The following is a 23,420-nucleotide window of genomic DNA, read 5'->3' as shown; positions in this document are numbered from 1 at the left end:
CTGGCTTTGATTACAAACATTGAGTTTGAGGATTTGATTAACACACACTTGTGTTTGTGGGGTGAGGGTAATCAAGAACCCAAAAGCTTTATTTAATTGTTCTTACACTGGACAAATGGGGCATGGTGTCACAGGAAGTGAAAACATCCCATGTCCCTCAACTGGACTGTGGAAGTGACCAGCTCTGTGCTAATTTTAGAATATAGCTTTTTCTTTGACGAAGATATATTGTGGGAAAATTCAGTGCTGTAATCAATCATAACGAGCACAGGACTGTTAGTATTCATGGGACATGTTTATATCAGGAGCGACAGCAACTATACATATGCTTGTCATTTTTAGCTAAGTTGCTAAGTCTAACCTCAGAGAGGTAGTGGCAGTGTCACTCGAGTCCTAATCCAGAGATCCAGGCTCTGGGTTCAATTCCCACCATGGTAGCTGATGGAAGTTCAATTCAAATTATCGATGGATATGAAGCTCATCTCAGAAATGAAACTATGTTTGATTATAAAATCTCATCTCATGCCCTTTAGCAAGGGAAATCTGTTGTTCTGTTCTGGTCTACAAGTGACACCCAGACCCTTTGAACTGGCTTAGTAAGTCACATTGTTTGAAGTTAATTAAGTATTGATAAGAAATGCTGGACTTGTTAGATTCTCCACATTTGCTGCAATTGATTAACCTTCACTTGAGTAAACTATTTCTGCAGTAGTCCATACAAAGCACTCTCAAGAACTGGCCTTTCAACAACCAAGAAATATTGGAATCCTGCTAAACATTTGTTGTTGGCATTAGTTTCAAAAAACATTTTTGTAAAATGCGTGCAGTGTAAATGAGAGTCCAAACGACTCATGATTACAAATATTCCAACAGCCTTTAGAAAGTGATAATGGGAACTGCAGATGCTGGAGAATCCAAGATAATAAAGTGTGAAGCTGGATGAACACAGCAGGCCCAGCAGCATCTCAGCAGCATAAAAGCTGACGTTTCGGGCCTAGACCCTTCATCAGAGAGGGGGATGGGGTGAGGGTTCTGGAATAAATAGGGAGAGAGGGGGAGGCAGACCGAAGATGGAGAGAAAAGAAGTTAGGTGGAGAGGAGAGTATAGGTGGGGAGGTAGGGAGGGCATTGGTCAGTCCAGGGAAGATGGACAGGTCAAGGAGGTGGGATGAGGTTAGTAGGTAGGAGATGGAGGTGCGGCTTGGGGTAGGAGGAAGGGATGGGTGAGAGGAAGAACAGGTTAGGGAAGGCAGAGACAGGCTGAGCTGGTTGTGTGGTGCAGTGGGGGGAGGGAACGAACTGGGCTGGTTTTGGGGTGCGGTGGGGGAAGGGGAGATTTTGAAGCTGGTGAAGTCCACATTGATACCATTGGGATGCAGGGTTCCCAAGCGGAATATGAGTTGCCGTTCCTGCAACCTTCAGGTGGCATCATTGTGGCACTGCAGGAGGCCCATGATGGACATGTCGTCTAAAGAATGGGAGGGGGAGTGGAAATGGTTTGTGACTGGGAGGTGCAGGTGCAGTTGTTTATTGCGAACCGAGCGGAGGTATTCTGCAAAGCGGTCCCCAAGCCTCCGCTTGGTATCCCCAATGTAGAGGGCGCCACACCGGATACAATGGATACAGTATACCACATTGGCAGATGTGCAGGTGAACCTCTGCTTAATGTGGAATGTCAACTTGGGGCCTGGGATAGGGGTGAGGGAGGAGGTGTGGGGGCAAGAGTAGCATTTCCTGCGGTTGCAGGGGAAGGTGCCGGGTGTGGTGGGGTTGGAGGGCAGTGTGGGGCGAAAAAGGGAGTCACGGAGAGAGTGGTCTCTCCGGAAAGCTGACAAGGGTGTGGATGGAAAAATTGCTTGGATGGTGGGGTCGGATTGTAGATGGCGGAAGTGTCGGAGGATGATGCGTTGTATCTGGAGGTTGGTGGGGTGGTGTGTGAGAACGAGGGGGATCCTCTTTGGGCGGTTGTGGCGGGGGCGGGGTGTGAGGGATGTGTTGCGGGAAATGCGGGAGACGCGGTCAAGGGCGTTCTCGACCACTGTGGGGGGAAAGTTGCGGTCCTTAAAGAACTTGGACATCTGGGATGTGCGGGAGTGGAATGCCTCATCGTGGGAGCAGATGCGGTGGAGGCGGAGGAATTGGGAATAGGGGATGGAATTTTTGCAGGAGGGTGGGTGGGAGGAGGTGTATTCTGGGTAGCTGTGGGAGTTGGTAGGCTTGAAATGGACATCAGTTACAAGCTGGTTGCCTGAGGTGGAGACTGAGAGGTCCAGGAAGGTGAGGGATGTGCTGGAGATGGCCTAGGTGAACTGAAGGTTGGGGTGGAAGGTGTTGGCGAAGTGGATGAACTGTTCGAGCTCCTCTGGGGAGCAAGAGGCGGCGCCGATACAGTCATCAATGTACCGGAGGAAGAGGTGGGGTTTGGGGCCTGTGTAGGTGCGGAAGAGGGAGTGTTCCACGTAGCCTACAAAGAGGCATGCATAGCCGGGGCCCATGCGGGTGCCCATGGCCACCCCCTTTGTCTGTAGGAAGTGGGAGGAATCGAAAGAGAAGTTGTTGAGGGTGAGGACGAGTTCGGCTAGGCGGATGAGAGTGTCGGTGGAGGGGGACTGGTCGGGCCTGCGGGACAGGAAGAAGCGGAGGGCCTTGAGGCCATCTGCATGCGGAATACAGGTGTATAGGGACTGGCCGTGCATGGTGAAAATGAGGTGCTGGGGGCCAGGGAATTGGAAGTGTTGGAGGAGGTGGAGGGCTTGGGTGGTATCGTGGACATAGGTAGGGAGTTCCTGGACCAAAGGGGAGAAAATGGAGTCCAGATAGGTGAAGACAAGTTCAGTGGGGCAGGAACAGGCTGAGACAATGGGTCGACCAGGGCAGGCAGGTTTGTGGATTTTGGGAAGGAGATAGAAACGGGCCGTGCGGGGTTGGGGAACAATGAGATTGGAGGCTGTGGGTGGGAGGTCCCCTGAGGTGATGAGGTCATGAATGGTGTTGGAGATGATGGTTTGGTGCTCGGGTGTGGGGTCATGATCGAGGAGGCGGTAGGAGGTGGTGTCGGAGAGTTGACGTTTGACCTTGGCGATGTAGAGGTCAGTGCGCCATACTACCACTGCGCCACCCTTGTCTGCGGGTTTGATGGTGAGGTTGGGGTTGGAGCGGAGGGAGCGGAGGGCTGCCTGTTCTGCGGGGGAGAAGTTGGAGTGGGTGAGAGGGGTGGAGAGGTTGAGGCAGTTAATGTCTCGACGGCAGTTGGAGATGAAGAGGTCGAGGGAAGGTAGGAGGCCTGGGAGTGGTGTCCAGGAGGAGGACTTGTGTTGGAAGCGGGTGAAGGGGTCAGTGGAGGGAGGGTTAGGTTTTGGAAAGTTTGCTTCTTCAAATCTCAATCATTGTCAAAACAAATTCTTTATACAGAAACCTACAAAACAGTTAGGACACATTTGAGAATGATTCATTACTCAAAAAAAAGGAAGCAGAATTTGAACTATTACCAGGGAGACACTAAAATGGCATTTTTGAAATTACGATATTCTTTATGAAGCTAACTATTATGATTAGATAGGAGAGTAGATGATCCTTGGCAGTTTTGTGACCACATTTCAAATGATGAAGGGGAATGCTTCTCTGTTTATATTTAGGCCAATTCCAACAGAGGGCATGTTGTTTTAAATCCCTCTTGAGGTCAAATGAATATAACCAAGTTGTGTCGAATCCTGAAGCACACAGAATCCTGTGGCTGAGTAGGGGGGAAGACAATGACACACACATTCTCACTACTTTCTCTTCCTTAGAACTGATTTTGTCTTTTATCTTTCGCTGTCTCTTGTTCCTTCCTGCCTTTCCTCTCCATTTTCCTTTCTTGATTAGTATTCACTCTCACTTTCTCTCTTCCCTGTATTCTCTCTCTTTCTCAACAGCAACTTCTATTGAAATAGCACTGGAATATAATTAAACATGCAAAGAGACTTTGAACAAGCATCATAAAACACAATTTGACATCCAGTCACAACCTGATATTAGGTTGAATGGCCTTATTTTAAGATGAAGATAACTTATTTTGTGAAGATAACTTCTAAACTGTGAAACTGCTAGTTGAGAGTGGTCAATTATATGCAAAACCAGTACAGGGTCAGATACAGAGTAAAGCTCTCTCTACACTTTCCCCATCAAACACTTCCAGGACAGGGATAACATAGGGTTAGATACAAAGTAAAGTTCCCTCTACACGTCTCCATCAATCAGTCACAGAACAGCGATACCTGTCCATCCTCCCCAGACTGACCTATCCCCTCCCTACCTCCCCATCTATACTCACCACTACAGGCTCCATCCCCGCCCCTTTAACTTGTCTGTCTCCTCTCCACCTATCTACTCCTCTATCCATCTTTGATCTGCCTCCCCCTCTCTCCCTATTCATTTCAGACCCCTCAACACATCTCCCTTTTCTGATGAAGGGTCTAGGCCTGAAATGTCAGGTCTTATGCTCCTGAGATGCTGCTTGGCCTGCTGTGTTCATCCAGCTCCACACTTTGTTATCTGCAACAGCACAGGGTTAGATTGATTTGATTGATTAAATTTATTGTCATTTGTACTGAGGTACAGTGAAAAATGTTGTTCTACGCGTTTTAAAGGCAGATGATACTATACAAGTGAATCAGGGTAACAGAACAGAGTGCAGGATACAATGTTACAGCTACTGCAAAGATGCAGAGAGAGATCAACATCAACGTTAACATTAAAGAGGTCGATTCAAAAGTTTGATATCAGCCGGAATAAGCAGTTCGTGAATCTGTTCAGATGTGTATACAAACTTTTAGATCTTCTCCCTGATGGAAGAGGGTGGAAGAGAGTGTAATGGTGGGGGGGTCTTTAACTATGTTGATTGCTTTCCTGATGCAGTGGGAAGTGTCGATGAAGAGAGGCTGGTTTGCACAATGGACTGGGCTGTGTTCACAACTCTTTGTAGTTTTTTTTCGGTCTTAGGCACAGCAGTTGCTGTACCAGGCTGTGACGCATCTGCATAGTATGCTTTCCGTGGTGCAACTATCAAAATTTCTAAGAGTCTTTAGGGACATGCCAAATTGCCTAAGCTTCCTGAGGATGTGGAATGTGTGCTTTCCTGATTGTCACGTCAATGTGTGTGACCCAGGACAGATTGATGGTGATCATCATTCCCAGAAACTTGATGTTCTCAACCATCTCCACCCCAGCTCCATTGATGCAGATGGGGCTTGCGCTCTACTCTGCTTCCTGAAGTCAATGACCAGCTCCTTTGTTGACATTGTTGAAGAGATTGTTGTCTTTACGCCATGCTGTTAAGCACTCAATCTCTTTCTTGTGCTTCGCTTTGTCGTTTGAGGTACAACCTACAATGGTGGAACCGTCAGCAAATTTATAAACGGAATTGGGGTGGAATTCGGCTACACGGTCATGTGTGTATAAGGAGTGTAGTAGGGGGCAGAATACGCAGCCTTGGTGTTGAGAATTATTGTGGAGAAGGTGTTGTCACATGTCCTTATCAACCCCAATCTGCGGGGCAGGAAGTCAGGAATCCAGTTATAGAGCCGGGAGCAGAGACCTAGGTCCTGGAGTTTGAAAATAAGTTTATTAGGAATTATGATGTTGAAGCAAGAGTTGCGGTCAATGAGTAGGAGCCTGACCTAGGTATCCAAATTGTCCAGATGTTCCAGGGATGAGTATAGGGCCAGGAAGATACAGAGTAAAGCTCCCTCTATGCAGTCTGCATCAAACACTTCCAGGCAAGGTACAGCAAGACATTTGATACAGAGTAGAGCTCTCTCTTCACAGTTCCCCATCAATCACTACCAGCTGCACTGCCCTCCTGTGTTTTTATGTCCACATTTCAGAAGACCGCCCTTTATGAGAGTGACAACTATTAATCTCACACAACTTTGGCCAAATCAAATCAGTTCTGAAATTTTCAGGTATGAGTACACTTTCCAAATTGTGAGTCTGCAGGAGTAACAGGCTCATCATCAGGGAAATCTTCTGAGTTTCACATAGCTAGCTGCCTTTTTATTCAAGATAATAAAGTGTGGAGCTGGATGAACACAGCAGGCCAAGCAGCATCTTAGGAGCACAAAAGCTTTCGGGCCTAGACCCTTCACTTGCCACAAAAATGGTGGAAGGATTCCAAGGCAGGAGGTTTGGATGTCAGAGTTGATTGGAATGGGACTAACAGCCACTGTCATCAATCAGTGTAAAAACCTGTGATATTGGGAACTGCAGATGCTGGAGAATCCAAGATAACAAAGTGTGGAGCTGGATGAACACAGCAGGCCAAGCAGCATCTCAGGAGCACAAAAGCTGACGTTTCGGGCCTAGACCCTTCATCAGAGAGGGGGATGGGGAGAGGGTTCTGGAATAAATAGGGAGAGAGGGGGAGGCGGACCGAAGATGGAGAGAAAAGAAGATAGGTGGAGAGAGTGTAGGTGGGGAGGTAGGGAGGGGATAGGTCAGTCCAGGGAAGACGGACAGGTCAAGGAGGCGGGATGAGGTGGTAGGTAGGAAATGGAGGTGCGGCTTGAGGTGGCAGGAAGGGATGGGTGAGAGGGGATGGAAAAATGGCTTGGGTGGTGGGGTCGGATTGTTGTTCACCTGCACATCTGCCAATGTGGTAGATTGTATCCATTGCACCCAGCCCAGCTCGTACCCTCCCCCCACTGCATCCCAAAACCAGCCCAGTTCGTCCCCTCCCCCCACTGCATCCCAAAACCAGCCCAGCCTGTCTCTGCCTCCCTAACCTGTTCTTCCTCTCACCCATCCCTTCCTCCCACCTCAAGCCATACCTCAATTTCCTACCTACTAACCTCATCCCACCCCCTTGACCTGTCCGTCTTCCCCGGACTGACCTATCCCCTCCCTACCTCCTCCCCTATACTCTCCTCTCTACCTATCTTTTTTTCTCTCCATCTTCGGTCCTCCTCCCCCTCTCTCCCTATTTATTCCAGTTCCCTCTCCCCATCCCCCTCTCTGATGAAGGGTCTAGGACCGAAACGTCAGCTTTTGTGCTCCTGAGATGCTGCCTGGCCTGCTGTGTTCAGCCAGCTCCACACTTTGTTATACTGTAAAAACCTGGTTCCCTTAGAGAAGGAAATCTGCCATCCTCACCTAGACTGGTTTACATGTGACTCCAGACCCACATCAATGTCGCTGACTCTGAACTGCCCTCTGAAATGATCAAGTGACTCTTCCAGTTTAAGGGCAGTTAGAGCTTGACAACAAACGCAGAACCTGCCAGCAACCTCCACATCACATGGAAGATTTAAAAACAGACATTGTGAATGGTACATCACATCATGTCTCCTGTTTTAGGATTTGAAAAATTGCAGTATGATGTGTGCAATTTTCAACGCAGCAAATGGTGTTGGCAACATGTAAGTGGAACCAAAAACAGGGGCAGTCCCATTAATGAAATGACAGCAGTGAGAGCTCAGTAATGTCAAAGGTCAGAACCAGCTAATTGAACACACACTCTTCAACCACAGAGTGTTTGCTGGGGGTTGTGGAAAGGAGTGAACTGTACACAAGGTCATATACACGGGAAATATAACAAGGCATTGTACAACCACAGGAACACATATTACTTAAAACCACAAACTCCAGAATGATTCAGCCACCACAACCATTTTCAGTAGCTCAATATTCCCAGGTTTAACATTCACACAATCACAGAATTGTTATAGTGCAGAAGGAGGTCATACAGCCCATCGTGTCTACACCAGCTCACTAATAAATATTTGGACTTTTTGGTTTGGTTTGATTTGATTTGTTATTGTCACCTGTACCAATATATAGCGAAAAATATTACTTTGTGTGCTATGTAGGCATATCATAATTCATATAAGTACATCAGGGTAATAGAACAGGATGCAGAAAACAGTGTTACAGGTATGGAGAACGTGCAGAGAAAGATCAACTTTAAGATATGCGAGGCCCATTCAAAAGGCTGATAACAGTAGGGAGAAGCCGTTGTTGAATCTACTGGTATGTGTTTTTAAACATTGTCTTCTGCTCATTGGAAGAGAGTATCACTGGAGGGGGGCTGGTCTTTGCTTATGTTGGCTGCTTCCCTGAGGCAGCGGAAAATGTAGACAGAGTGGAAGGAAGGTTGGTTCTCATGATGGACTGGGCTGCGATCACAACTCTGTGTCATTTCTTGCGGTCTTAAGCAGAGCAGTTGGCATGTCGAGCTGTTTTGTACCATTAGCCTGCTTTTGCCCCTAAACCTGCTGTTTGTACTTAACAGATAATGGCCAAACGAATCACACCACAACGGTCAGCAAGCAGAAAGGACCTGCAATGCACAAGTAGCCTCCTTTTTCTCGTACTGAAGCTGCTTTACTGCTGTTCTCTGTTCACAAGGTGACACATGAACAAGTTCAATTCAAATTGTTATGCAACACCACACCCAGCAGAGAGAATGCACAGAATTGAGTTGGATGAAAAACTCAAAGGTTCAGACATGTCTTTGGTTAATTGTGAAGACTGTATTTGTTCCTTTAAAATTTTTTAACGCTGTTCTCCCATCTTAAGAAACATGGTTTTGGTTCCAGTGTTAAAATTTGCATTCACAGCATTCAACGTTCAGAACATTTAACTGCATTAGCATCACAGATATAGCAGAGTATTGTGATATCACAGTCACCTTGTACATTGGCAAAAAAGCAGAAGTGAGAGAAAAGAACAATCAATAGGAAGCATGTGAAGGGCTCCTAGGAAAAGGAAAATGGGAGAACCAGTGTAAACATGATGAATGGCCTTCTCTGCCCAGTCACAAAACTAAGTCTCTGACTGTATAAATTGCAACAACTTGGTCAACAGATCATGTAGATTATTATCCCTTTGGCTGTAAATTGAGAGAGGGGAATGTGCCATTAGATCTGGATGTCTTCATACACCACCCCCTGGAAGAAAACATCCAGATGCAGTAGGCGGTAAAAAAGGCAAAAGGTATGTTGGTCTTCATAGAATTCCTACAGTGTGTAAGCAGGCTATTCAGCCCATCAAGCTCACACAGACCTTCTGAAGATCATCCCATCCAGACTCAACCCTAACCCCGAAAGAGAAAATAGAAAGGATGTTCCTGATGGCTGGGGAATCCAGAACCAGGGCTCACAGTCTAAGGATGTAGCATAGAGCATTTACGTCTGAAATTTGGAGAAATTTCTTCACCCAGTGTGTTGTGAGCCTGTGGGTTTCAGTACCACAGAAAGCATTCAAGGCTAAAATACTTCGTGATTTCAAGAAGGAGATGTAAATAGCATGTAGGACTAAAGGGATCAAAGGATAGGGGGGGAAAGCAGGAGCAGGCTATTGAGCTGGACAATCCCACATGGTCCTAATGAATGGAGGAGCAAAATCAAAAGGTGGAATAGCCAGCTCCTGCTCCTATTTTCTACATTTCTATGCTACTAAAACCCTCATCCATGACCTTGAAACCCTTAACCCCATGATTCAAACACTTCCTTGTTCAGTCTTCAACCGTCTGTAAGTTGCTGCTTGTTCTATTTCATACCATCAGTTTTGCTGGTATATGCTGGCTTCCGGTCCAGAAACATTTTAACTTTCTCAACCTTAACTTGTTCATGGAACATGGGTTTCGCTGGCTGGCCAGCGTTTATTACCCATCTGCGGTTGCCCTTGAGAAGGTGGTGTTGAGCTGGCAAATTGAACCACTGCTGTCCATGTGTTGTCGGTTGACCTATAATGCCTTATGGAGGGAATTCCAGGATTTGGACCCAGCAACACTGAAAGAACAGTGATATATTTCCAAGTCAGGATGGTGAGTGGCTTGGAGTGGGACCTGCAAGTGGTGATGTTGTCATGTATCTACCACCCTGTCCTTCTAGATGGAAATGGTTGTGGGTTTGGAAGGTGCTGTGTGAGGATCTTTGGCAAATTTCTACAATGCATCTTGCAGATGACAGATCCTGCTGCTTCTGAGTGCCAGTGGTGGAAAGAGTGGATGTTTCTGGATGTGGTGACAATCAAGCAGCTGCTGTGTCGAGATGGTGTCAACCTTCTTAAGTGTATCAGAGTTGCATCCATCTGGGCAAGTGGGAAACATTCCATCACACTCCTAACTTGTGCCTCATTAGTGGACAGGCTTTGGGGAGTCAGCGGCTGATTTACTTGCTGCAGGATTCCCAGCCTCTGCCTTGCTCTTGAAAATACAGCATTTAAAGGTCCAGTTCTCTGTTATTGGGAATTGTGATTACCTGGCATTTGTGTGGCATGCCTGATACTTGCCATCTGTCAGCCCAAGCCTGGATATTGTCCAGATCTTGTTGCATTTGAACATCGACTGCTTAAGTATCAGAGCAGTCACAAAAGGTGCTGAACATTGTACAATCAACAGTGAACATACCCACTTTTGAATTTATAATGGAGGGAAGGTCATTGATGAAGCAACTGCAGATGGTTGGGCCTTGGACACTACCCTGTGGAACTCCTGCAGAGATATTCTGCAGTTGAGATGACTGACCTCCAACAAACAATGAAAGGACTGTGTCAGAGATAATGGGAACTGCAGATGCTGGAGAATCCAAGATAACAAAGTGTGGAGCTGGATGAACACAGCAGGTCAAACAGCATCTTAGGAGCACAAAAACTGACATTTCGGGCCTAGACCCTTCATCAGAAAAAAATTCTGTCTCCCTTCCCCCAATAAAGACAAAGACAGAATTCCCCTTGCCTCACGTATCACCCCATTAACTTCCAGATTCAATGCATCATTCTCTGCCATTTCAACTCCACCTCCCACTCCCAGGACAACATGTCCATCCTGGGCCTCTTCCAGTGTCACAATGATGCCACCTGAAAACTGGAGGAACAGCATCTCATATTCTGCCTTGGAACCCTACAACCCAGTGGTCTCACTGTAGACTTTACAAGCTTCAAAATCTCCCCACTCCCGTCCTCATCCCAAGACCAGTCCCCATCTCATCCCTGCCTCCTTGAACTGTCCGTCTTCTCTCCCACTTTTTGGCTCCTCCCACCTCACTGACCAATCCCACACGCACTTCCTACCTACACTCACCTTTACTAGCTTCATCCTCGCCTTCTTGACCTGTCCGTCTTCCCTCCCACCTATCCATCTCTCCCTCCTCAATGACCAACTCCCGTCCCAACTCCCTACCAACACTCACTTCTACGAGCTTCATCCCCGCCTCCTTGACCTGTCTGTTCTCTCTCCACTACCTTCTCCACTATCCACCTTCTTTCACCGTCTCCCCCTCTATTGATTTCAGAGCCCCTTCCTGTCCCCCGTTTCTGAAGAAGGATCCAGACCCGAAACGTGGTGTCGAGCTGGATGAACTCAGCAGGCCCGAAATGTCAGCTTTTCCTGCTCCTTTGATGCTGCCTGACTTGCTGTGTTCATCCAGAAATGTGTGCAGTTGTTCTTCTCAGCTGAAGCTGTCTGTTCTCTACAATAAAAAAAACTCAGGCTAAACTCAGAGAAAAGCAGTTTCTTTCCTGCGGCAGCTGCTGTGAGCCGTCATTCTTTAATTGAGAAATCAGAAATATTTCCCAAGTGATGCAGTCACTCCAAGCTTCTTACAAACAAATGGAAACCTCCAGAGATAGACAACTGAACACCAAAGGCCTAGCTGGCCAACGTAGGATTATCTCAACATCAGAATCAGGATGCAATAACTACTGGGACTAGCTATCTACATTTTATTTAACTCTGCCAACAATACATTTTCCCTATTGGTGCATGTGTGTTTGTGTCAGGAGGAGTTTACAAGAGGATAAAAGTTTAGTTTGTATTATTACATGCCAATGCTTTATATTTGTTTACTTGTATTCTAAAATAAGTACAGACACCTGGTCTATGCTATCAGCCTTCGTCTGAAAGTCAGCTACACTGGGAAAATGGGGCTCAATTTAAAGTGTGCTGCCCCATTAGGTCATAACACCACAACCATCTTCCTTCGTGTCAGGTATAACTCTAACCAACAGAATGTTTTACTCCAGTCTCCTTTTACTCCAGTTTTACTCAAGCTCCTTCGTGCCACACTCAGTCAAACAATGCCTTTTTTTTTTGTGCCTCTATTCATTAACAGTATGAGGGCATTGCTGGCCATTCAGGATTTATTGCTCATCCCTAATTGGCCAGAGGGCACTAAAGAGTCAACCACATTGCTGTGGGTCTGGAGTCACATGTAGGTCAAACCAGGTAAGGATGGCAGTTTCCTTCCCTAAAGGATATTAGTGAACCAGAGATAACAACGTGTAGAGCTGGATGAATACAGCAGGCCGAGCAGCATCAGAGGAGCAGGAAGGCTGATGTTTCAGGCCTAGACCCTTTTTCAGAAAATGGTGAAACAGATGGGTTTTTCCCAGCAACCAACAGTGGATTCACCAGATATTTTATTGAGTTCAAATTCCACCATCTGCCTGGGGACCCTGGGTCCCCAGAACATTATCTGGGTCTTTGGATTAACCGTCCAGCGTTAATATCTCTCGGCCATCACCTCCCTGTCAAGGGCAATCACTCTGGGAACAGCAATTGTGAGTGCAGGGAAAGAAATGGTGCTTGCAGAAAATTGGATTAGAGCAACATGGAGCCCCGGCTAGGCATTCTTACATCAGTGAGGTGGCTTAGACAGCAAATAATTGGATTGTTCACTATCAATAGCACACAAGCCAGGAAAGGAGGACTGATGTGCCAACAATCTCATGACCTGAATTTATATGACATCAAATAACAATATCCTTCATCTGAATTTACTTGGCACCTAATAATTACCAATTACCTGAACTTACCTGGTGCCCAATAATTACCAAGGACCTGATTTTACCTGGCATTCAATAATTATAGCAAGAGTTATAGCTGGGGGAAAGGCAATTACAATGAGATGAGGCAAGATTTAGGGAGCATAGAATGGGGAAGGAAACTGCAGGGGATGGGCACATTAGAAATGTGGAGCTTGTTCAAGGAACAGCTACTGCGTGTCCTTGATAAGTATGTACCTGTCAGGCAGGGAGGAAGCTGTAGAGAGCGGGAGCCGTGGTTTACGAAGGAGGTGGAATCTCTGGTCAAGAGGAAGAAGAAGGCTCATGTTAGGATGAGATGTGAAGGCTCAGTTAGGGTGCTTGAGGACTACGAGGTAGCCAGGAAAGACGTAAAGAGAGCGCTCAGAAGAGCCAGGAGGAGACATGAGAAGTTGTTGGCAGATAGGATCAGGGTAAACCCTAATGCTTTCTATAGGTATTTAAGGAATAAAAGAATGACGAAAGTAAGATTAGGCCCAATCAAGGATAGTAGTGGGAAGTTGAGTGTGGAGTCAGATGAGATAGGGGAAGCGCTAAATGAATATTTTTCAACAGTATTCACTCTGGAAAACGACAATGTTGTTGAGGATAATACTGAGATACAGGCTACTAGACAAGGATGAGGTATTAGAAATCCTACAGGGGGTGAAGATAGATAGGTCCCCTGGGTCAAATGGGATTTATCCTCGGATCCTCTGGGAAGCCAGGGAGGAGATTGCCGAGCCTTTGGCATTGATCTTTAACTCGTCATTGTCTACAGGAATATTGCCAGATGACTGGAGGATAGCAAATATGGTTCCCCTGTTCAAGAAGGGGAGTAGAGACAACCCTGGTAATTATAGACCAGTGAGCCTTACCTCAGTTGTTGGTAAAGTGTTGGAAAAGGTTATAAGGGATAGGATTTATAATCATCTAGAAAAGAATAAATTGATTAAGGATAGTCAGCATGGTTTTGTGAAGGGAAGGTCGTACCTCACAAACCTTATTGAGTTCTTTGAGAAGGTGGCCAAACAGGTAGATGAGAGTAAACCGGTTGATGTGGTGTATATGGATTTCAGCAAGGCATTCGATAAGGTTTCCCACAATAGGCTATTGTACAAAATGCGGAGGAATGGGATTGTGGGAGATATAGCAGTTTGGATCGGAAATTGGCTTGCTGAAAGAAGACAGAGGGTGGTAGTTGATGGGAAATGTTCATCCTGGAGACCAGTTACTAGTGGTGTACCGCAAGGGTCAGTGTTGGGTCCTCTGCTGTTTGTCATTTTTACAAATGACCTGGATGAGGGCGTAGAAGGATGGGTTAGTAAATTTGCAGGTGACACTAAGGTCGGTGGAGTTGTGGATGGGGACGAAGGATGCTGTAGGTTGCAGAGAGACATAGATAAGCTGCAGAGCTGGGCTGAGAGGTGGAAAATGGAGTTTAATCCAGACAAGTGTGAGGTGATGCACTTTGGTAGGAGTAACCGGAAGGCAAAGTACTGGGCTAATGGTAAGATTCTTAGTAGTGTAGATGAGCAGAGAGATCTCGGTGTCCGTGTACACAGATCCTTGAAAGTTGCAACCCAGGTTGACAGGGCTGTTAAGAGGGCATGCAGTGTTTTAGCTTTTATTAATAGAGGGATCGAGTTCCAGAACCAAGAGGTTATGCTACAGCTGTACAAAACTCTGGCGCGGCCGCACTTGGAGTATTGTGTACAGTTCTGGTCACCGCATTATAAAAAGGATGTGGAAGCTTTGGAAAGGGTGCAGAGGAGATTTACTAGGATGTTGCCTGGTTTGGAGGGAAGGTCTTACGAGGAAAGGCTGAGGGACTTGAGGCTGTTTTCATTCGAGAGAAGAAGGTTGAGAGGTGACTTAATTGAAACATATAAAATAATCAGAGGGTTAGATAGGGTGGATAGGGAGAGCCTTTTTCCTAGGATGGTGACGGCGAGCACGAGGGGCATAGCTTTAAATTGAGGGGTGAAAGATATAGGACAGATGTCAGAGGTAGTTTCTTTACTCAGAGAGTAGTAAGGGAATGGAACACTCTGCCTGCAACAGTAGTAGATTCGCCAACTTTAAGTACATTTAAGTCGTCATTGGATAAGCATATGGACGTACATGGAATAGTGTAGTTTAGATGGGCTTGAGATTGGTATGACAGGTCAGCACAACATCGAGGGCCGAAGGGCCTGTACTGTACTGTACTGTTCTATGTTCTAATCACCAATGACCTAAATTTACCTCATATTCAACAAATTTCCAATGACCTGAATTTACCTGGAACTTTACAATTATTAATGACCTGAACTTACCTGGCACCCAATAATTACCAAGAACCTGATTTACCGAGCAGTCAGTAATTATCAATGACCTGAGTTTACCTGGATTTCGACAATTACCAATGACCTGAATTTAACTCACACCCTATAAGGGTACTCATGAGTTTACCTGTTAGGCAACAGAAGGCATTGCAGGAAGCGAAAACATGACTTACGTTCTTATCTGACTCCAAAAGGCCTCATTTTCTTTGGGACTAGAGAGAGGTCAGTGAAGAAAAATCTAACGGCACAATTTATTAGCAACATAAGCATGCCTCACTCCCCCTCTCCAGCTTCCAAAGTTTTACTGTGGAATCCATGTAAATGGCTGACAACAGTGTTGTATGAATGGGTTGGTCCTAGCCACATGCTCACTCTGGTATGTAGACTGGCTACTTCGATCCCACTGATTACAGTTCACTCCCTTGTGGTTCTTGAACCAGGCAGTTGACACTCCTTAGCTGGCAGACAGCTGCTAGTTAGAATGGACAACAAGAGTAAGCTCATGAGGAGACAATGGGTACAGAGTGTACCAGATAAATTGGTCATTAAAAAGAGTAGGCAGTGCAGATGTAAGAAGTAATGTGGTGTTAGGTCACAGTGGTACACCTGGACTAAGTTTATTCTTGAATGTGTGAAGAGTGCTGAATAGAGGCAGGCTTGGTGAATATTTGTAGGATGGAAATCATAAGAGTTTTGATGGATAACGGATAAAGGGTGTTGGATAGACAGTGAAGTCAATTGGCCATGATCTCAGTGAATGGCAGTGCACAGTCAAGTGGTCCCCTCTCCTTTCTCTTTCCTTTGTTTGTATATTTGTACAATCTCATGTGCACACATTGTTTGCTAATCAACAACAGGAGGTCCGGATGTCCAAAAATTTCCTCTTGTCACTCAGTGCAGTGATAAATCTGATTTAATAATGCTCTAGCGAGTTTTGAGAAGATTTGTAGCTCAGGTTGAGGTTCTGGATGTAAGTTTGCTCGCTGAGCTGGAAGGTTCGTTTTCAGACGTTTCGTCACCATTCTGGGTAACATCATCAGTGAGCCTCCGGTGAAGCGCTGGTGTTATGTCCCGCTTTCTGTTTATCTGTTTAGGTTTCCTTGGGTTGGTGATGTCATTTCCTGTGTAATAATGCTTTTATTAAACACTGAGCTATTTGATGTGTTGAAGGCACTATGTAAATTTTCTAAAATGCAGACAGTACAGATTTCCTGAAGGCTAAGAACAGTAACCCCGAGCACCGGGAAAGAAACAATGCTTCCAGAAAACTGGATTAGAGCCTACAGAGAACCCCTACACTCTCTTGGCATTTTTAATCAATGAAGTGGCATAGACAGCCGATAAATGGATTGTTCACTGCCAACAGCGCACATGATGCGAAGATGTCGGTGTTGGACTGGGGTTGACAAGATCAAAAATCACATGACACCATGTTATAGATCAACAGGTTTATTTGAAGACAAAGGCTTTTGGAGTCTCGCTCCTTTAGGTGAAGAAGGAGTGAGACTCCAAAAGCTTGTGTCTTCGAATAAACTTGTTGGATTATAACCTGGTGTCATGTGATTTTTGACAAACAGCGCACAAGCCAGGTGAGCAGGAAGATGCACCAGCAATGCACAATGCCTGAATTTATCTGGGTGCCCAACAAGAATACCACTGGCTTGAATTTACCTGGCAGTCACAACAATAATGACCTGAATTACCTGTTGACCCCCACAACCTGAATTTACCTGGCACCCGACAGCAGGCACTGGACGAGGTGAAAATACATACCGCCTATCTGCAGGTCTCCAAAGGGTTGCATTTTCTTTGAAACAAAGGGGAGGTTGATGAAGAAAGACAATGTTCCTCAGTTCAATGCCCACAGCTTACTAACAGTATGTTGTTAAAACCCCCTCTGCAAGTGTATGAGTGGGTTGGTCCCAGCCGCAGTCTTGCTCTGGAATGTAGACTGGCTGCTTTCACAACATTGGTGTAATTAAATGGCATCCTCCTCTCCCATATATTATGTCTGTATGAGAGGCTTGTTTTTACAAATTACTTCTCTGCTAATCTTCTGATAGCACATAGAGCTTTGGCTTTTAAATAAGCAATGTTAAGATTCGAGCTGGGTTTCTCTGCCAGGATTTTCTTCCACTCCTTTTAGGGTTTCTCTTGAAGGTATCATTTCTTAAATTGTTGCTGCAAACCACTGGCGAATAGCAGGGAATCTCAAGGGAAGCAGAAATGCATACATTTTATTAAATGATCTTCACACTTTGAACATCAGTAACATAGCACAGGATTCAGCATAGCATGCAAACTAATCTCATCAGCTTGTTTACATGCCAAGGGACAAGTGTGACCACGGTTTTACAAAGTTCCCAAACGTTGTGGCTGGTTGTTGGAATTCTGGAGAACTCAGTCTTTAATGTTGTCAAACTGCTTGTTTCACCATCAGAATCTTGCGCTTCTTTCATTAGTCCTTCCACTAGCATTAGCCTTGATGATCTACCCAGATACAGCGAGTCTGAAAAGCTCCATTTGGCTTGAGCCAATATTATTTAGGTTCTCTTGTTCTTGGGGCCACCTTCCATTCCTCTTCATTGGATCCTTTCTCCACTCAGTTTACTCTGAAAATGCATCTTAAGCTCCACATTCTGAAGCTGTGAGGTTTCCTTTCTACCTCCTCCCCAGTGCTCCAAACATCATCTCCAGATTGGTCTACGGTGACTGTAAAAGTTAGTGCTTTCTAGATTTTAATCCTTCACTGAATGGAAATGTTTCTCCTTATGTCTCCATTGCTTCTTTTGCTAAACACCTGAATATGCATCCTCTATTCTGAATCATTCACAAGGGGAACAGTTTCTTTCTATCCACTCTATCCACACCCTTCATAATTCTGAACACCTTCATTAAATTTCCTTTCCAAAGAACAGTCCCAGCTTCTCCAATCTGTTGTATAACTGACATTTCTCATGTCGTGAACAGTTCTTGGTAACCTTGCACTCTCTCCAGTATATTCTCATAGTATTGCTCCCAAAAACTTTACTCAGTACTTCAGCTGAGGCTGAACTGATGTTGAATCTAAATTTATCGTAACCTCCATGCCCTTACACTGAAGGCCAGGACAACGTCTGAGTTATTAACCACTCTGCAACTACCTCCAGCAAGAACTGACAGGAACTTTACTGTTCTCTTTTAATATTTAAACCCTCAGACATAAAACCTGAATTTCATTATTCAGCTACTATAAACCTCCTCCATCACTCTCTCTGTCAAATACATAATGGCAGTCTGCTTCACTCACACAACCAACATCTGTGATGCATGTACTTTGCATGGTGAAGCAAGCTTGAGTTACTCAACACAAATGAAGAGGGAACACTACACTCTGTGTTGACCTTCACTGCTTCAGACCTACAGAAAAACAAATCCACACACAGGCTAAACAATGACATCGCCAGTTCCTGGCAGACACTGATATTCTGTCCTGAAGAGTCAGTTAATCATAAATAAAAAACAGCGACTCAAGCAAAAGTTATGTTTATCAAATTGACTGTACGAGATAATAAAGTGTGAAGCTGGATGAACACACTAGGCCAAGCAGCATCTCAGGAGCACAAAAGCTGACGTTTCAGGCCTAGACCCTCCATCAGAGAGGGGGATGGGGTGAGGGTTCTGGAATAAATAGGGAGAGAGGGGGAGGCGGACCGAAGATGGATAGAGGAGAAGATAGGTGGAGGGGATAGTATAGGTGGGGAGGTAGAGAGGGGATAGGTCAGTCCAGGGAAGATGGACAGGTCAAGGAGGTGGGATGAGGTTAGTAAGTAGGAAATGGAGGTGCGGCTTGAGGTGGGAGGAGGGGATAGGTGAGAGGAAGAACAGGTTAGGGAGGCGGGGACAAGCTGGGCTGGTTTTGGGATGCGGTGGGGGAAGGGGAGATTTTGAAGCTGGTGAAGTCCACATTGATACCATTTGGCTGCAGGGTTCCCAAGCGGAATATGAGTTGCTGTTCCTGCAACCTTCGGGTGGCATCATTGTGGCACTGCAGGAGGCCCAGGATGGACATGTCGTCTAAGGAATGGGAGGGGGAGTTAAAATGGTTCGCGACTGGGAGATGCAGTTGTTTGTTGCGAACCGAGCTCAGGTGTTCCGCAAAGCAGTCCCCAAGCCTCCGCTTGGTTTCCCTAATGTAGAGGTAGGCACAACGGGTACAGTGGATGCAGTATACTACATTGGCAGATGTGCAGGTGAACATCTGCTTGATGTGGAAAGTCATCTTGGGGCCTGGGATGGGTGTGAGGGAGAAGGTGTGGGGGCAAGTGTAGCATTTCCTGCGGTTGCAGGGGAAGGTGCCGGGTGTGGTGGGGTTGAAGGGGAGTGTGGAGTGGGTAAGGGAATCGGAGAGAGAGTGGTCTCTCCGGAAAGCAGACAGGGGAGGGGATGGAAAAATGTCTATTGTGGTGGGGTCGGACTGTAGATGGTGTAAGTGTCAGAGGATGATGCGTTGTATCCAGAGGTTGGTGGGGTGGTGTGTGAGGACGAGGGGGACTCTCTTTTGGCGGTTATTGTTCGGCCGGGGTGTGAGGGATGAGTTGCGGGAAATGCGGGAGACACAGTCGAGGGTTTTCTCGACCACTGCGGGAGGAAAGTTGCGGGCCTTGAAGAACGAGGACATCTGGGATGTACGGGAGTGGAATGCCTCATCCTGGGAGCAGATGCGGCAGAGGTGAAGGAATTGAGAATAGGGGATGGAATTTTTGCAGGAAGCTGGGTGGGAGGAGGTGTATTCTAGGTAGCTGTGGGAGTAGGTAGGGTTGAAATAGACGTCGGTTTCTAGGTGGTTGCCTGAGATCAAATCAACTTGCAGTTTAACAGTTGCTTACTATCCTGGCCAATATCCTGAAGGACATTCCTGATCGAAAGCTGGAGTGACACAGGTGGCCGGGGCAGGAGTGACAATGTGACAGATGAATGGGGTAGGAGTGGCAATGCAACAGGTGAATGAGGCAGGAGTGTCAGGGCGAATAGCTGACTGGGGTGGGAATGATCGAGTCAGAGTACAGCAGATCTAAATCAGTCAGGTCCGGATGTCATACAAAGACTGACAGGTATGTCGGTGTGTAAGGAGGAATGTAAGAGCTACCTTGAGCTGTGCAATGAGACAATATCCAGGTCAGCCGTGAGAATGGCAGAACCGTGTCCAGCTTTCAGCTTCCAAAAGGACGAAGACTATCGATTGTTAATGACTGTTAATCAAGGCATAGAACATAGAACATAGAACAGTACAGCACAGAACAGGCCCTTCAGCCCACGATGTTGTGCCGACCATTGATCCTCATGTATGCACCCTCAAATTTCTGTGACCGTATGCATGTCCAGCAGTCTCTTAAATGACCCCAATGACCTTGCTTCCACAACTGCTGCTGGCAACGCATTCCATGCTCTCACAACTCTCTGTGTAAAGAACCCGCCTCTGACATCCCCTCTATACTTTCCTCCAACCAGCTTAAAACTATGACCCCTCGTGCTAGCCATTTCTGCCCTGGGAAATAGTCTCTGGCTATCAACTCTATCTATGCCTCTCATTATCTTGTATACCTCAATTAGGTCCCCTCTACTCCTCCTTTTCTCCAATGAAAAGAGACCAAGCTCAGTCAACCTCTCTTCATAAGATAAGCCCTCCAGTCCAGGCAGCATCCTGGTAAACCTCCTCTGAACCCTCTCCAAAGCATCCACATCTTTCCTATAATACGGCGACCAGAACTGGACGCAGTATTCCAAGTGCGGTCTAACCAAAGTTTTATAGAGCTGCAACAAGATCTCACGACTCTTAAACTCAATCCCCCTGTTAATGAAAGCCAAAACACCATATGCTTTCTTAACAACCCTGTCCACCTGGGTGGCCATTTTAAGGGATCTATGTATCTGCACACCAAGATCCCTCTGTTCCTCCACACTGCCAAGAATCCTATCCTTAATCCTGTACTCAGCTTTCAAATTCGACCTTCCAAAATGCATCACCTCACATTTATCCAGGTTCAACTCCATCTGCCACCTCTCAGCCCATCTCTGCATCCTGTCAATGTCCCGCTGCAGCCTACAACAGCCCTCTATACTGTCAACGACACCTCCGACCTTTGTGTCGTCTGCAAACTTGCTGACCCATCCTTCAATCCCCTCATCCAAGTCATTAATAAAAATTACAAACAGTAGAGGCCCAAGGACGGAGCCCTGTGGAACCCCACTCACCACTGACTTCCAGGCAGAATATTTTCCTTCTACTACCACTCGCTGTCTTCTGTTGGCCAGCCAATTCTGTATCCAAGCAGCTAAGTTCCCCTGTATCCCATTCCTTCTGACCTTCTGAATGAGCCTACCATGGGGAACCTTATCAAATGCCTTACTGAAGTCCATATACACCACATCCACAGCTCGACCCTCATCAACTTTTTTAGGCACATCCTCAAAGAACTCGATAAGGTTTGTGAGGCATGACCTACCCCTCACAAAGCCATGTTGACTGTATTTGATCAAGCCATGCTCTTCCAGTTGGTCATAAATCCTATCCCTCAGAATCCTTTCTAACACCTTGCAGACGACAGACGTGAGACTTACTGGTCTGTAATTGCCGGGGATTTCCCTATTTCCTTTCTTGAAGAGAGGAATTACATTTGCCTCTCTCCAGTCCTCAGGTACGACTCCAGTGGAGAGCGAGGATGTAAAGATCCTCGCAAGTGGCGAAGCAATTGCATTTCTCGCTTCCCAAAGCAGCCGAGGACAAATCTGGTCCGGGCCTGGCGACTTGTCAATCCTAATGTTTGACAAAATTTTCAGCACATCAGCTTCCTCTATCTCTATTCATTCCAGCACTTCAAAGGTTTCATTCACTACAAAGTTTTTAAAATGCACTGCTGGAGTTCGGACATTACTGGTAACATCAGAATTTATCAAGCGTCTGAATTTCCTCAGGATGAGGGACTGATGAGGCAGAGGGTGGGGTCGTGCTTCCTTCAGGACAATGCAGACCATCTCCCAAACCAGGACAGTGGCAGCTGAATCGTTCTGGATCTGAAGTCAGAGAGACAACATCACTGAGCGAGATGGACTCTTACAAATGAACTCAGTAACTGCATGGCCACCGTACACTTCTCTAGTTTTCTTCTCAAGATTTATTGAACTCACATATGAATTACATTCATAGCTGCTGCTGCAAGATTTGACCTCATGTCTCCTGATTATTAATCCAGGCCTCTGGATCACTCACCCAGCGACTTATCCACTTTATTTGAAGTTTGTTTTCAAATGTGCATCCTTTTGAATGGTAAAGCATGAATGTGTCTGTTCTTGCCACTGCTGCTGAGTGTTTCTAGAATGTTCTGTTTAACATTTCCAGAGATGACAAATGTTCAGAACTTAAAGGGAATAGAGGATGGAGGAGGTGGGATAAGAGAGAAGGAGAGGAGACACAGGAGGAAGGAGAGGAGAGGAGACACAGGAGAGGGGAAGCAGGAAGAAGGGAACACGCAAGTGATGGGCGGGGCAGGGCATGCTTTGGTTAAAGGCACTTTGTGTCTTGTAGGGCTGCAGAAAGCCTCTTGCCTTCACCCTACATTCACTATTCCCACTTCTCCTGTTAACCCCCTCCAACCCATGATTCACATTTTCCCTCATTCTTAGTGTCTTTCTCTTCTCTTGCACTCCCTCCTGCTCTCTCTACTGCTTTATCACTTTTTTTTTCTCTCTGGTGCTTATCCCATCTGTCTCCCTCTCATGTCTATCATTCATTCTGAGCCTCTGGTAGATAAATGCCCACAGCTGCCACCCAACGGCACTAATGCCAATGGTGAGCTGTCAACTATTCATGATTGGTGCTCTTTGAAGGAGCTAGGCGGTGGGATTTCCTCCCCTGGGTCTGTAATCTGATGGAAGGCCTAACGGTGACCAATTCCATAAAGGCAGGCAGGATGTGGGGACCTCGTCAGCTTCCAGCTTCAAAGAATTGTCCAGAAACATAGTGAGCAAGAAAAAGGGGGTACGAGACTGATGCAGCAAGAGAGAGACTGAGAGGAAGCAAGATTGAGAGAAAGCATGGAGAGACAGAACATATGAGTGAGATTGAGTGGGTGAGACATAAGAGAGGATGAGGCACAAGAGAACAGGAGACACAAGGGTGGGAGAGAAACACGGGCTGGGGAGAACATGATAGACAGGACATGAGAGGGAGAGATATGAGACAGCAAACAGGAGTGTGAGTAAAAGAGAGAAGTGGCCCCAGTGCACTATGTCACTCTCAAGTTAATAAACATGCTTGTGTTTAAATACAGTCTT

At 46.1% G+C, this 23,420-nt stretch overlaps 1 protein-coding gene across 4 annotated transcripts in view; it reads right to left on the bottom strand.

The window, feature by feature from the left end:
- ghra (growth hormone receptor a) overlaps nucleotides 1-23,420 on the bottom strand; it is a 173,176-nt gene that overhangs the window by 94,378 nt on the left and 55,378 nt on the right. The window lies entirely within an intron of this gene.

Source organism: Stegostoma tigrinum, chromosome 3 (assembly GCF_030684315.1).
Source record: "Stegostoma tigrinum isolate sSteTig4 chromosome 3, sSteTig4.hap1, whole genome shotgun sequence".
NCBI classification, from domain to species: domain Eukaryota; kingdom Metazoa; phylum Chordata; class Chondrichthyes; order Orectolobiformes; family Stegostomatidae; genus Stegostoma; species Stegostoma tigrinum.
The sequence above is the reverse complement of the archived record's forward strand: the minus strand, read 5'-3'. Positions and strand labels throughout refer to the sequence as shown.